A 16,717-nucleotide genomic window follows, 5' to 3' on the forward strand; every position below is an offset into this window, starting at 1 on the left:
TAGCCCTATGCACTGCTTGTCAAGCCATGCTGTGGCAGGTGTCCCAAATATAAAATAGAGGAAGATGGGCACAAATGTTAGCTCAGGGCCAGTCTTCCTCAGCAAAAAGAGTAGGATTGGTGGCAGATGTTAGCTCAGAGCTAATCCTCCTCAAAAAAAAAAAAAAGGAAAATAGGCCATGATCTCAAGTTTCAAGGAACCTAAAACCTACTTAAGGAGGCAAGTGTAGTGATTTGAACCCCTAACCGGCACGAATGTACACTTACAACATCCCACGAGAATCTGCAAGGCCATGGAACAGAAGGCTCTTGGTTCTAACAGTTGTGTTCTGTAGCACTAAGCAATATCTGCTATTCTCTCTCAAACTGCTTCATTTGGGGCCACAAACCAGTTCTTGAAAGCAAGGAGATGAGGGCACAAACCTCATAGAAACCTACTATTCCAAGGCCGATACAGTGGGCCAGGGCTGCATTTCCCAGAGAGGGTTCCTTGGAACACTCGTCTGGGGAGACGTGGAGCTGAGTCTGCTCTTTTCAAAATGGCACGCCCTGTGCCTAGCAGGGAGTCCAGCGTGTGGTGAGCACCAAATTGAAATTTATTAAACAAGTGACTAAAGCTGCCAGGAAAAGTTAGTCTATTGCCCAAAAAATTTGAGAAATGTTACATGTTTTATCCTCTTCTTAGAGAAACATGTTTCACTTTGTTTAGTACACTGTTCCCCCAAACCTTTTATCACTAAGGAAGTCGTTTTGCTGCGTAATACCAGTTAGCATTCCCACCTCATGAATCTAATGTGTGGACCAGGCATGAGCAAACACTGGACAAGTGCCACTAGTCAATAAGAGAACCGTTCCCACAGCCTGGCCTAGGCACAGCTAGAGCATGCTAGTTAGGAAGCATAGAACTTTCCAGCAGCATCTGCTCCATATTCCCACCCTATTTCCATTTCTACATGTTGCTTTCCAAAGGGGTAGGAGCCAGGGCTGTAGATTCTTAACTGAGCTGGAAGACTACCGCTCCATACACACACCCCTACACCAGCCCAGACACAAACGTTGGCAGGTAATCTTAGCCAGAGAGTACTTAAATATCGAGGCAAGGAGAAAAGCCTCAAATCTGAATGTAGCAGGCTGGCACAAATTAGGAAAGATTAATAGAGTCAGACCCACACTTTTTGAGTCATTTTTAGATAATCAGCAGGTTCTCACTGGCATTATCCTAATCCAGCCACCACCATGGAAGAAAATTCACTCGATGGCTCTTATGGTCAACTCCACGGGAACCCAATAAGCTATACTAATGTGCAGAGAAGATCAGGGCCAGGGCCAAAGGGGCAGAGAGCTAATTCTAAGTACGAAATGCTGCCAGAACTCAGGAGCTCTGCTTCTCAGGAAAGGCTGACATTCTCCCTTAGAAAACTAAATCATTTCAATGATTAATTGCATCCATTGAGTTGGTCTTTGCAAAGAGGGCTCTAAGAGCCGTGCTCAGGAGTTGATTCTTGGAAGTTCTTAGCCCAAAATACAATCGGGTGAGTGGCAAAATGGGGGAGCCAAGATAGCTCTGACCTTTTCAACAATGGATGTTTTTTTAGATGTGGGAATTGAAACTGGAGCTGCAGCCACTCGTTTAAAGACAAGGAAGGGGCGGGGGGGGAGGGCGAGCATGTGGTCCTGATTCAGGTGGGCCCCTTCAGCAGTCACTTAAAACCTTTGCTGTAATCAGCTTTACCAAACCTGCCTGACTTTAATGGTTACCTCAGGAGCTGATCTGTCAAGCGTGCTTTTCTTCTTTCTTCTGGAAAGAGAGCCTCCACTTCATTTGAAGAATTACTCATCCTGTACTCCATGTGATCCCATGGCACAGCCAATCACATGACCCGCCTCCTGTCCCCAGGTGTTGCCATGTGCCCCGGTATTAACCAATCACACTATGTGATTCACTTGGTCCCAGGGATTGGTCCCGGGAAAAGCATGTGACCCACACCAGCCAATCAGAATATTTCTTCTCATGGTTATCCTGTAAATTCTGAAAGAAGGAATCATTTTTCCCACTGGATGTTTGACTTTATTTTTCTAGAGTTGGTAGCAGCCATCTCCCTCATGTGAAGTAAGAGAGGACAAGACCAACACAGACAGTACCAGAATAAAGAGATGGAATTGGTGAGGCAGGAATGATAGCTGGAGCGAGAGAGAGAGATTTGATGACACTGTTTGAGCTCCTCATTTTAGGCATGCCTGAGGCCACTAAACTCTCTTTTTTGCTGAAGCTAGTTTGTGCTGGATTTTCTGACACAACTGAAAGAATCCTGACCTATACAGTGATCTCCCCCAAACTGGATTAGTTTATCTTCTCTGAAAATGGCACTAGTTACAATTGTGTTTTAATTGTCTGCCTCCATGAGTGGACAGTGAGCTAAATGAGCACTTCCAGGCCAGGGGAACCATGACTTTATCTCCAGCTCCTTGACCCATAAATGACAATAGGTCGGTGTATTCATTTCCTGTTGCTGCTGTGACAAATTACCACAAACTTGGTGCTTAAAACAAAATAAGTTATTATCTTATAGTTCTGGAAGTCAGAAGTTCAAAATAAGTCTCACTGGGCTAATGTGAAGGTATGGGCAGGGTGGTTCCTTTAGAAGGTTCTGAGAGGAGAATCTGTTTCCTTGCCTTCTTCAGCTCTTGGGGCCATCTGCATTCCTTGGCTCGTGGCTGCTTCCTCAGAGCACTCCTACCTTTTGCTTTTGTTGTCACATCTCCCATTACTCATTCTGCTCCTCCTGCCTCCCTAAGAATGCTTATGATTACATTAGGCCCATCTGGATAATCCAAGATAATCTCTCCATCTGAAGAGCTTCAATTTACTCCCATCTGCAGAGTCTCTTCCAGGTTCCCGGGATTAGGATGTGGGTGTCTTTGGAGGGCCATTATTCAGCCTAGCGTAGCTTGTGTGCACAAAGTATTTGTAGAAAGAAAGTTTGTGAAGCATTTGCAATCTTTCCAAAGTCCAATGTTGTAAGCATCTTAATATCAGGGAAGGCAAAGGATTACAGCAGAGGACAAAGAAGAATACAGCCACCAGATGCCCTCTGTGGGCTTCAGGGTCCTCATTGTCATTTTACCATATTGAATTAAATGTCTGAATCCCTAGTGAGTTAAGCATTGCCTTTACTCAATGTACATTATTTATAGTTCCCCACAGAAACATAAACTTCTAGCATTGACAAAAAAGGAAGGTGGGGACCCAAATGGCCTTCCCCTTAAACCATGCTCTTTACTGGGATCTAAGCATAGATCTGGCTTGCCCTAGAGGAAGAACATCACAGATTCTACAAGTGGGAAAGATCCACGCTCTGGGAGATCCAAGGAAGCTAGCTTTTGAGATGCCGTCTGGGGCTCCCAAGATCGCTCTTGAATGTCTGACATAAGCTGGTGCTGATTCACCCATCAAATTTCATGACTTAGAGAGAAACACATTGTGATATATGTCAATCAGCTCAGCTCCCATTACCTCCCCTAGCTGATCTCCAGTTGTCTGTCAGGTTAAGAAAACCAAGATAGGAGTCACCAATTGTTAATAATAATAGTATTATCTATTGACGCTTACTATGTGCCAAATGTATTGTCATGCACATGCAGTAGTGTCATGCTAGCTGCTGTAACAGATAAACTCTCACATTTCAGTGGCTTAACATAATAAAAGCTTATTTTTCGCTCACAGAAAGTGCAGTCAGCAGTGGCAGGGGAGAGAGAGTGGTTATGCTCCAGGCAGCCAGAGACCCAGGTTGCTTCCATCCTGTGCACCACCATTCCCTCGAGCCTCAGAGACCTTACAGAGAGCTGGCAGGCAGGGCAAGATCGCGGAGGTCTGCCTCCTGGAGGCTTTCATGGGCCAGGCTCACATGACTTTCACTCATATTGTACTAGCTGAAACCCAGTCATCAGGCCACACCTAACGGCAGGGGAGGCTGCGAAATGTAGACTGACTTTGTGTCCAGGAAAACGATGAACAAGTTTTTAAGGAACGCATTAGCAATCCCCACCACCACACATTTCTCACACAATCTCAGCTAATCCTGCCAACAATTGTATAAGGTGGGCACCATTGTCATTTCCATTGTACGGTTGAGTCTCAAAGGAGTCAGTACCTCCCCAAGTTCATGCAGCCCAAATTGTGCTCAGAATACAAGTCGTTCTGACTCCTAGACTCAAGCAAGGGCGATTCTGCCTGCCTGCTCCAGCCCCTCCTCAGGGTTATTTGGCAATATCTCTAGATATTTTGATTGTCACAACTGGGGCGGGGTGGGTAACAGTACTAGCATTTAGTGGGCAGAGGCCAAGGATGCTGCTACACATCCTACAATGCACAGAAAAGCCCCCATAACAAAACATCATCTGGCCCAAAATGTCAACAGTGCCCAGATTGAGAAATCCTCTTAACATTACACATTTCTACTATTCTAAGGGTGAGGGGCTGGCCTTCAGAGGTTCTCCCACTGGAAAAGCTCCTGAGACTGACATGAAGCTGTTAAATTTAAGTAACAGAGGGCTTTTTCCCTTTAATGCAAATGGCAAAGTGCCAAATTATTTAACTTATGATGGAAATTATTGCTCCAATAAAAATATATCCTTTGGAAATAGGACTGCAAATAAGCAGTGACATGAAACAAGCCTGAGTCGGCTCCAACCAGAAGAGCAAGTGGGAGAGGGGGGTGGGTGCCAAAGGAAAGCAGGCATATGATTTATTTATTATTAATATATATTTTTTAGCAGCGTCTGATCTTGCCTCATGTGCTGGAATGGACACTTATCCAAAGTAGCTTTGGCAAAATGGTTATTCTTCACCATGATTCTGCACCTATTTTGTGACAACACAGGTGAAAGATGAGACGCTTCTTGCATTAAGAAAAGTGTTTGATTTGCCAATCCCCAAAGCTCTCCCTCCAAGTACGAGGAGAAGACAGAGCTTCTCTGCAGTCAAGTGGAATGTCACGCACCTTTGGATCAGGAAGCCTGGCTTAAACCTTGGCTCCCCCTTTCCCAGCTCTGTGACCTTGGAAAATTACTCTTTGAGTCATTTTCTCACCTGTGAAATAGGAATAATAACCATATATAGTTCACAGATTAGTGAAGATTAAATGAGAAAATCATGTACGGATATCAGGTCAGAGCCTGGCACATAGCTAGTCCTCGAATGCCAGGCCTTACTGACCTCCTCCTCAACATCACTAGGAGCACTGCAGAGAGGGACAGAAGTAAGAACGTGCTAAGTCTTGGAGGCACAATGTCACCACGAAAAGACTTAACTGTGGCTCTAAACACACATGGCAGAGCTCCAGCTTTTCTCCTTGCTATTACTGTGAGCTTGGCCACATCAACTCAAGGCCTCTGAGCCTCAGTTTACCCACCGGTGAAGTGGAGATAAGGCCTTCCTCTGGCATCTTCTCTCAAGGCAGTCATGAGGAAGTGGAAGTGTGGCAGGAAGTCTGCCAGGGTTCAAGCACAAGTCATGCCAGTCACTCGCCGAATGACTTTGGGTGAGTGACTCAACTCTTCTGCGCCTCCAGTTTCTCCCCTTGGCAAATGGGGAGAACAATAGTTTTCATCATGGTGGAAGAAATATAAGGGCAGGGGTCCTGCCTGCTTCATTTGCAGCTGTATCCCCGGTACCTATGGGTCTGTCTGCTACAGAGTGGGCATTCAACAAGTATTTGTTGAAAGAATGAATACCCTGTCACATAGGGTTGCCATTTGGCTTAAATGGGATTATACCTGTGATGGCCATAGAATGGTGTCTGGCCCGTAGTATGTATAGAAGAAACACTGGCTATTATAACACTGTCAGCAGGTGTTGTCTAAATGAGGGGTCACTAACTCTAAATACACACAGCAACAGCCTCGGGTTTGGTTCACCAGAGCCAGGAACAGCCCTGGGTGCAGTCAAGACAGACGTCGGAAGTGCTCCTTCCTCTTTAGCTGGCTCTATACTCGGAGGTTTGCCACCGTCCCCCTGGCCAGGCATTATGCGAACTTGATGCTCCCCCCATGCTTACATCCCTGGGTTTCTTCTCCCAACTAGGTGTGCACATTAGATCTCTTGTTGAGTATCCATGGTAGTTCATGAGTGACTCTGTCTGATGCAGCGTGTCACTCCATGGGTCTCTGCAGCTTTGACTCAGCAAGATGGTACATCTGAGGAAACTTTCAGCATTGAGAACACCCATGTGTACTGTTTGTACACACGGGCCTGTGTACAGTTCAAATCATCACCGTAGCAGACATTCCTAACTGGCCCTCATGTATGGATAGAAATAGCCACTCACCTTCCAGTCTATCCTCTCTTTGGTGGCTGCAGAAGCTGCAAAGCTAAATACTCTACTTCTCAGACTCCCCAAGGTTCACGATGTCATTTCAGTTTGGGCTCTCAGATGCACAAGCTTTAGAAGGTGGCAGTGAGGCAGAAACCATGCTTCTCTGGCAAGGGTTGCCATAACAATATTTGATTTTTCTACAGCAGGGTTAACAGAAGTCCAGGGAAGGGACTCTGGCTTTGTGGGTGTTAAGAGGCAGGATGCAGGGCACCATCTTGCTGGTGTGGATCCAGAAGTGGCACGGCTCTAGAGCCAATGGTTCTGATGGCAGCTTCCTGATCCCTGGAACACATGAAGGTGGTGCACCCAGGAGCCAGGATGTGGTAGGGCAGCTTCTCAATCCTCCACCTCCTGAGTATAACAGGGGCCATTCCCTATGCTGGCCAATTCTCTATAGCTCTTCTGGAAGTCTTTCCTGGAACCAATCCTAGCTCTTCCAACCATTTTCTAAATACTGAATATCCTGCAAGTTGCTTTCTGCTTAAGACAGCAATTTCTATGTTCTGCCACTGAGCCATGACTAGCAGACTCTGCTTTCCCACTAGCAATTCCGATTTTCAGCTGAAGCCCCATTCTGTCCCTCCTCAGTCCTCCTAGGTCTGTAGGGGTCATATATACAACCCAGGCCTAACCCAGTGGAAGGCCTGAGTCTTCTTCACATAGTCACTGCTTCAGGGGTGAGCCTGCGACCCCGGCCTCCCCAAGCAGGCTAACTCTCAGGGAGCACTAGGAGTAAATCTCTCTCATTCTTTTCTGCCAGATTTGAAGTTAGCAGGCATCCTGTATCCATGAGAAGAAATCCATCTGAGGATGAGTTCTCCACAGAGAAAGCTGAGCCAGCCAAGAAATGGTGACTAAGAAATCACATCTGTGGTGGCTTGAGCTCTTGTATCCAGCTGCACCCAAAGTAAGATTAACCCTTAGAAAGTTAAGGTATATAAACCAAGAGGGTCTCATTCATTTATTTTTTGTCCAATAAGCCAGTGTGGATTACATTATCCAACAGTAGCAATCAAAAAGTCCTGATTGTCATACTACCCAATAGAGTAGTTTATGCTGTGGGCCTGTCTCTGCTTCTGGAAGTCAAAGGTTAGTGTAAATGTTTCCTGGGAAAGAACCAATTATGTCCATAGAATGTACAGAACCTGCTCTTCTCTCTACCCCTGGGCTGCCCACGGCCCCTTCCTCCTAATGTCTGTGCACGTGCATCCTAAGGATGATACTCCAGAAACCACCAGTCCAGAAAGCCCTTGCCTGTATAACTCACCCCACTAGCTTGGGCTTCTGAGAGAAACGAGGAGTTGTTTGTTTGCCACTTATTATAATTGATTTGTTTTTCCCCAACTGTGCACTCAATCTCGATTCCCTCTGCTGTAGACAGCAAATCTAGTGCTCAGAGCTCAGGGAAGTCTATTATTAGCTGCATATCGTTTGTCATGTGAGGGAGCATGGATTTTGGTGGCCATGGAGTTGATGAATGATTTGGGAAGAGTGAGCAGGAAGTAAGATAGTTTTGCCTGGAGGAGAGAAGTTTGAAGGATTCTTAAAAGAGTCAAGAAGGATTGTAAGAGAATATGCCGAACTCAGTGGACTTGCCACAATGCTGGACACAAGGGTCCTGCTGGCAAAAGTCATAGCCACTCAATCTTGCCACCATGGTGCTTTTACAGTGACCACTGTTTCTAGGCATACGTTGGGGTTCAAAGGGTCTCAGATATAAGATTATTCTTTCCTTGTAATGGACTAGATGAAAGAAAATTGTGGAAGAGACAGGGCCACCTACCTGCCCGAGATACCCAGGGGAGTCTTCTAGTCCACCTTCCTGGTGCCATCTGCCACCTTCTCTTCAAGGGAAGCTTCTGGGCTCCAGGTCTCAACTGCTCCTACGTCAGATCCATACATCCCTGTTCCCAGTGGTGCCCATACGAGAAAGCAGTACGGTAAACACATGCACATCAACCTTTGCCAACACACTTTATATGTAGTCCCTTCTCCTTTGCATGCCACACTCTAGACACCACCTGAAAGTGGGTTTTAAGACTATATGGACGGTCAAAACAGGAGAGATTCGAGGCAAGTCATCAAATTACATCACCACTCTGCCACTGGTTTATACCACAGAGAGGAATGTATTGCCTCCTCGAAGCTAGCTAAAATGAAAGAAGCATGTCTGAAACAGCTTCCAATGCGAGCTTATATTTACCTAGCATTGTACAATCACCCTAAATTTGGACTTATAAATTCACCTCTTTTGATCTTCCCAGGAGCTCAGAAGGTCTACAAGGCAAGTAGTTACATCAGCCCCATTGTGCAGGTGAGGAGATATTCAAGCCCAGAGACATCCAGTGACTTGCTCAAGGTCAAATAGCTATTATGAGGTAGAGTCAGGACTCACATTCAGATTGCTCAATATTTAACCCAGCACATCCTTCATTCTTGTCTACAGTACAAGATGTCCAATTCCCTACAAGATACATTGGCATCTGCAAATTCTCCGCAGGGGTATCCACCATAATTAGAATTGGTGACATCAATTTATGACTGTCTTGTTTTGAAGTTCCTAAGAAGACTTAGCAATTTAACATGTCAGAGACTATCAGGAAATCCAGCCTTCTCATCTTGCCATCACCAATAATTCAGGGATAAGCTATGCAGAAAACAGACATCTCAAGCTTAAGCTTATCCACCATTGCTTCTTTTTGAGCAGAAATAGCCAAATGCTCTTACAGCATCTCTATAAAACAGCAGTGACCATCCCTTATTTTAATGGCATGATAATTGAACTGAAGACACACTGGAATCTGAAGACACTGGAAGGTACACGGCATCCTCCTGCATTTGCAATTAGGGAAAATCGTGAATGGTGATGCTTTCACAAAAGCCACCAGGCGTAGCCACAGGGAGAAGTCGCATAGGTAAGAACAGAAAGCCTGTGATTAGCAGATAAGAAACTAAACTGGAAAACATGAACAGTACTGTGTAAGTTCACCAACTGCAATATCCTGACCCTCACTGTGGCTTGCATTACCCAGGGAAAACTTCAGATGAACTGGATTTATTTCAAATGCACATGGACATCCAACAGATGTGCTAAATGAGCAGACTCGACACCACTTTTACTTTCTCTCTTCAGTTGCTTTCAATATTAAGATTGAGGCATTAACAGTTAAGTATTCCTCCTGCAGGATGGAGCGGAATATTACAAACCGTCTTTGCAAGGGGGCTAAATCATGACTGACAAAATAAAATTTGTTAATACAATGGTTTGAGGCACTTGACAGAAATTTTTGTCAACAGTGTAGATTAAGGGATTCAAAAAAATGAAACTTGCAGATGAAATGGCTTTGATGTTTCTCATGAAAAGCATTTTGTTGACAGACTGGATCAGAGCGAAAAATGTGCATTTTCTCAATGCACGGGTTTTAAGTCTTCGACAAAACATGTATTAGTCCTGCTGTTTTTGCTCATTTGTCATAAACTCGAACGGCCTTGCCTTTAGCCATATGGACAGTGGAAAACCACCTTACAAAATGTTGGTTTGGTCCAAAGCAGTCATGAGGGATGGCCATGTCCTTTTTCAAGTGCTTATTGACTAGTTCCCAAACACATTATTTTATCTCATTCTATTAATTCTTCTACGCATCGGATTCTTTTTCCATTTAGAAAAGATCTTCTGATGTCAATCAAGACAGTTTGGGTTATCAGCAGCAGAAACCAAAAAAGGCTCCTAAGCCAATGGTTCTCAAAGTATGGCCCCTGGACCAGCAGCCACAGCATCTCCTAGAAAATTATTTGAAATGCAAGGTTTTGGTTCCCACCATAGATCCACCTGAAGGTGGGGCATAGAAATCTACATTTTAACAAGCTCCTCAGGTGATTTGACGCACAGAAATGTCTGCGAACAATTGACTTGAGCAAGAGCCAAAAAGAAATAGATTGGTTCACACAACTGCAAAGTTCATGGATATACGAGACTTCAAACACGGTTGTATCCAGGAGCTCAAACAATGTCATTAGGACCCTTGCATCAATTTCTCTGCTTTCCTCTAGAGTGGCTGAGCTCTTAGTTAACTTCTCCCTTCCTGGTGACAAGACGTCAGGAGCTCTAAGCTTATGTCCCATCTTCTTGAATACTACAAAAGAAAAAAAAAATGTTTTTCCCCTGATAGCTCCAACAGATTCCAAGATGGGATCCCATTTGCCCTATTTGGTCCAGCTCAGATCTTGTGGCCTTTCTTGAACTTATCACAGTAGCTCGAGGATGTTAAACTCTGAGTGGCCAGTCTTGTTTTACCTACAGGAGCGGTTGGCACTGTAAAGTCATAAAGAAAGAGAGTAAGGAGGAATGGTCACCTATAGAAAATCCAAAGCGGATCTAGGAAGATGGGGGAATGGATACTAGCCAGGTGAAAACAAAATATCCATGAGAGGTTTAGTCTTTGGTCTTCCAATAAATTTCAGATCAAAACAAGGGTAGCTTCCTAAATCCACACATCTTACATTAGCATTGCTCTAGATACTGAAGGTGGAACCCTGCCCCTCTAATCCCACCCTCCTCCTCAGGCCCTCTCTGGCTTCTTGGTAAATGAAAAGAATGGAGGATTAGTTCTTAACAAATGCAACTCAAAAGCTGCTAGCAAAGGAACTAGGAGAGAGGATTATTTAGCAGGGCCTACACGTCTCTAAACAGAGTTCCTAAAGATTGATGATGAGGAGTGTTCTAGAAAAGATTCCTTAAGGAGCATGAGGCACAGCTCTGCATAGATGGGGGTGGGGGCAAGTGGCCACCTTTGACTCTGTGGCCGTGTAGTATGGCTGCTTCCCTCAGTAGAGCCTTTTGTCCCCTATAGTTCACAGAGGAATTTATTTAGCAAAGGAATAAAGAACTCATGTACACGGCATGGCTTTCATCTTCAAACCAAGACTGCAACTTTGAGCTGTCATAGTTGTGCCATCTCAGCAGTCTAAATTCAATGTTTTACAAAAGAGAGAGAAGAAAGAAAACTTTATCCACATCCTGTACCAGTGTCTCTATCTAGAACAAGGAAATGCTTCCCTTTTTGGAACAAAATGGAAATGCTCAGTAAGTAATCTCCTTCTAACTTGAGAATTACTATCCAGAATAAATGTCTTGTCAAATGCCTCTTATAACATTGTTCGTAGTCCGACTTGCTGATTGCCTGCGCCCTGCCCTCCACACTTGGATCTCCCCAAGGGCGGAGGTCATGTTTAATTCCTCCCTGTGTCTTCACTGCTGGATAGGAAATCTTGCACAGAGGCAGCGTTGTATATGTATGAGTCACATTAAATTAAGTGGAAAGAGTGTCATTTCTCATGTTTCCTTTTTCCTATTATTAAGTAGCCCCGTTGCAGCATACACTTAACTCTTCTCTGCTTTCTATGCCAGAACGTTTGTTCCCTCCTCACTAGGCAGTCTGTTGACAAGATGGGCAGTTTGAAGGACTACCTAATGCCACCTTTCTTTCTTCTACAATCTAGCTATATGAGGATGACCTTGAGACATTTTTACGCCCAACTCCCTCACGTGACCACTAGAGGGCAGCAGAGCACACAGTGATGACACAATGGCCGTTTTGTCCAGCCTTTGTCTCCAGCTCTCCAGTCCCCTCAATTATCCCAGCTTTCATCCTTTTGTTAACTTTGGCTTTATGGGTGCAAGTTTCAGTACCGGACAGCCCTGTTTGTTTCAGAGCGAGGAAAACCATTCCTTTTTTCTTTCTGACTTTGAATGTGATTCCTTGGAAAAATAATTTCATTGGCAAGCCAAATTACTCAAAGTTTACAAAAATACATCTGTTTTTTAAAAACATGGCTTCTCCTTTCAAAAAGGAAAATGTTAAATCTTATGTACCTATGTTAGGCTACAGCTTTCCCCTCTGAGCGCCTTTTCTATAAGATCTTTAGCTGAGCTGTTCCATCACTGCCTCCAGCCTCCATTCTTCTCCTGATCCCAAATCCAGTCTGGGAAAAAGCTCTCATTGGAAGGATAATTAAAGTAGATGAACAAGTCCTTCAGCCGCAGTTAATCCCAGTAAGCCTAATTCAGCTTCTATAGATGGAGGGATAAGTATGTTCCCCCATCAGCGTCATTCATAGCTGGACCGCAGCCTGCACCAATAAATCACTCCCCAGATAAACACAAGGTCATGGAGACCAAGTTTCTACATAAGTAAGATTTAATTTGGTCTAGGTTTGATCCAATTGCGCAGGTCAAGGAATCACTGTCAAAAAAAAAAAAAAGGCTACTTAGAGCTAAATTTCAGGAAGAACCAAGACTTTGAATCCTTGCCTCCATGAGAAAATTCTCTTCAAGTTCTTGGAAAGTGCCCTTAATTTAACGTGCAAATCAGAAGAAACTTTTAAAATAACAACTTAGCAATAATTATTAAAATGAATGATTCCATTTCTAGAAATCTACCTACAAAAATATACATATGCACATTCATATTAGGATACTCATTGCAGCATTATTTATTATAGCAGATAATTGGAAACAACCTAAATGTCCAACAAGAGGGGATTACTTAAATATATTTTAATACATCCATACTATGAAATACCATATGGCTAAAAAAAAAGAATGAGGTAGACCTATATTCAATGAAAGGGAAGAGTGGCTGAGAAATATTAATAGCAATGTACTAAAAAACTAAATATATATATTTTTGGTTTTGAAAACTTTGTGTATGTATGCATGCAAATGAATGGAAATACAGACCTGTATTTACAAGGTCTGGAAGAATTCACAACTGGTTTAGGGGAATGTTGTCAATCTGAGAGAGGAGTGAGAAAGTGGAAATTTCACCATATTCTGTTATTACTTGTGCAGTGAATATTTTTTAAAGTATAAATAGTTGCTTACACAATTGGCTCGAATTAGCCAATGCCGTGCCTGGTCACTTGTGATTCTTTGTTAACTAAATTGTATTTATTTCAGGCACTATTTAGCACTTGGTCTTTCTATCCTGAGGACAAAATAACAGTTTTAAGTTTTCACTCTTCAAGGATTTTTGGAAGCTGGTATAACTCTGCTGGCACGAACAGAGCCTACGGAGAAATGGAATACACATCGTTCTCAAATTGAGAGTGAAGACCAGCCTCTTACTATTAGCTTTGCCCAAAGACATGCAGATGTTCCAAAGAATGGAAGCTGGGAAGAGACTTAGAGTTTCACTCAGTGCCCTCTCATTCACAAATGAAATGAGCGAGGCCCAGTGAAGTCATGGGACATCCCCAGCCCACAAAGGTGCAGCCAAACTCTCTGGGTTCCCTGGCCACCTCATGGAAGGATCATATTATTTATTATCTGAAACCAGGATACTTTTGAGGGTGAAAGGTGGCACTATTCGTAATTACTCTGGGATGACAGCTGTCAATCAGGACTGTCCCAGGCCAAGTGGACACATAGTCCCTGTACCAATCCCCCCTCAACCACACTAAACTCCACAGAAGCATGTCTGTGAAGTTTGTACCCCCATCACTGCCATCTCCCAATACAAGACCTGCGTGAGGGCCGGCTCTTCCAACTCCCGCTTACAGAAATCACCCTAAGTGCAGTCGTTCCTTGTTATTCTCATTGAATACTCACTATCATTTTCTTGGCTTCTCAGAAGAAAGAAACTATCTAGCAAATAACTTAATCAGTCCTGGGAGAAATAATACAAAAATAAGACTACTGCTCTTCTCTGACGTTCTCTCAGTTCCTCTCAGAGCCCATGCAAGACGACACAGACATCCAGTTCTGGCTTTCTACCCTCCCCTGATACGGTTGCCAGATTTAGCAAGTGAAAACACAGAACACCCGGTTAAATCTGACTTTCAGATAAACATGCAATATTTGAGACGTACTTATACTAAAAAATTATTGCATATTTATCTGAAAGAAAAATTTAATTGGGTGCCCTGTATTTCATCTAACAACCCTGTGACTTAATCTCACTCTGCCTCACTTTTCTGAAGCTCCAAAATGTGGAAAAGATTGGTGGAGCTTTTAGAACTACTGATTGCTGCCACTGGGAGAGAAACCACAGCGGAACCCATCGAATAACTATGTGAACATTTCCTCACACCTACCCTGTGGGAGGCGCGTTGGGCCAATGATCAAACCATATTTCTCTTTGTCCTCCAACTGCTCAGCAGGAAATAGAGGAGAGAAGATAAGAGCCGATTTTGCTGGTCAGTCTGTCAGCTAAGGAGGGCATCCTTACAAATCCTTCACCATCTGACCTCCATCTCCCACCCTTGCCCCACTTCCTCTATCCTCACTCCCACCCCAGCCCTGCCATGCCCTCCGCACCTCCCTGGACCACGCCACTCACCTGTGGCTTTGTTCAGGCTCTTACACCTTCCCAGAAGCTTTTCTCATCTCAGCCCAACAAAATCCTTATCTTTTAAGTCAATTGGAAGAGCACCTCCCCTTACACAGCCTCTCTCTATCCCCTTCACCTGCCTTATTTTCTTCACATCACTCTTACCACCTGACACTGCATGCTATTGTTTTTGTTTCCTTGCTTGTTGTCTGTTTTTCCCCTCTAACACGGAAGCGCCATAAGGTCAAAGACTCTGTTGACCTTGACCACCACCATGTCTCCAGTACCTAGAAGAGTGTCCAGTGCTTACACACTGCTGGACAATGATTGGATGGCAAGTCACCTCTACTGGGAAGCCTCTTCTTACCTCCCTTGGGAAAAATTAACGACTTTCTCCTTTGCAGTCCCACAGCCCACTGATCCTCTTCATCTAGGCATCCAGTCAAAAAACAGTTATTGGGTACCAACCATGTGCAAAGAATTTAGCACATCACGTAACTTAGTCATATACTTATCTATCTCCACTCTAATGAATGAAATTCTTGAGAGTAGAGAATGATTTATTCATCTATTTAATGGTCCCAACAATTAGGACAGTATTAGAGGTGCTTATTAAATGGATTCATTTAAATGACTAGATATTTGGGGACATATAGTAAAAGAGACATAATTCATTCCATTATTTTATTTATAATTGAGAAGGCATTATTTTAAAATTGCTTTTACAATAGAATTTTTAAATTTAAGTATCTAGTTTGGGTTAGTATGTGGGTAAAGGGTCAGTTTCATACTTTGCAGGTGGAAGTGCGCACGGGGGGAGCCTTCCTGGAGGCTGGTCTGGCTTGTTGTAAAGAAAGTCTGATGGTATGGTGCCCTTGACATCACAATTCCTGCCCTATGAATTTGTCTTAAGGGAGGAAAAAATCCACAGAGGAGGTTCCTGCCATCGATGTTTACGATGACTTGTGGGTAGAAATAACATGATCAAACTTTCAATGTGGAACTATGCACTCCTGGAAAATCATTTGTTAGCATATTTAAGAATATCAAAAGATATTCAAGATCTAATATTAATTGAAAAGAGTGTTAAAAGTAGTATTCCTACTATGATTTTGATAAGGAAAAAGAATATATACATACACACTCACACATGCGTGCACGCACACACACATACAGATGAGCAGAGTATAGTTATGTGCCACATAATGACGTTTTGGTCAATGATGGACCGCATATATGACAGTGGTTCCACAAGATTAGTACCATATAGCCTAGGTGTGTAGTAAGCTGTACCATCTAGGTTTGTGTAAGTGCACTCTATGAAGTTCACACGACAACGAAATAGCCTAATGATGCGTTTCTTAGAGCATATCCCCGTCATTAAGTGTTGCATGACTGTACATAGCCAAAATGTTACCAGTAGTTAAATTTGGGTGTAGGATTATAGGTGCTTTTAATTTTCTTTAATTTTTGAATGTTTTTTGACTGTTTCAAAATTTTTACAATAAAATGTATTACATTCAACACCAAGTGTGAACCCTAATGTAAACTATGGACTTTGGGTGATCAAGACATGTCAGTGTTGACCCATCAACGGTAACAAATGTACTTCTAGTGCCAGATATTGATAATGGGGGACGTTCTGCTTTGTGGTGAGGGGAGAACCAGGGGTATGTGGAAACTCTTTGTACTTTCTGTTCAATTTTGATCCTAAAACTGCTCTAAAAAATAAAATCTATATTAAAAAAATGTATTACTTTGATAATAAGAAAAAATGTAACTAAGTAAAAGAAAACAACTGTCTTGAGATGGAGATCAAGTAAAGCTGGAATGAGTTACCTGAGGATGTTGGCGAGAAGTCAGCCCAGCTGAGATAAGGTAGCCTAACGCCCAGAGCTCTGAAATCCTGGGTGGATCTGCCTGTTCACTCCCCCACCTCTGCCAGGGCATTCCTGAGAGAAGGGGAAGACTTTGGAGAATGTTCAGTTGCACGCACACCACACATACAGGCACA

The 16,717-nt window shown here is 43.4% G+C and overlaps 1 long non-coding RNA gene across 7 annotated transcripts in view; it reads right to left on the minus strand.

Annotated features, from left to right (window-relative positions):
* Window positions 1-7,319: 7,319 nt before the first annotated feature.
* Window positions 7,320-16,717, minus strand: part of LOC138923559 (uncharacterized) — a 45,992-nt gene continuing 36,594 nt past the window's right edge. For all 7 annotated transcript variants that reach the window (XR_011437297.1, XR_011437302.1, XR_011437299.1 and 4 more), the window contains 2 exons: window positions 16,543-16,655; window positions 7,320-10,685 (listed from right to left, as the gene is read on the minus strand). This is a non-coding gene — a long non-coding RNA (uncharacterized lncRNA). The remainder of the gene's footprint in view (window positions 10,686-16,542; window positions 16,656-16,717) is intronic.

Source organism: Equus caballus, chromosome 3 (genome assembly GCF_041296265.1).
Source record: "Equus caballus isolate H_3958 breed thoroughbred chromosome 3, TB-T2T, whole genome shotgun sequence".
NCBI classification, from domain to species: domain Eukaryota; kingdom Metazoa; phylum Chordata; class Mammalia; order Perissodactyla; family Equidae; genus Equus; species Equus caballus.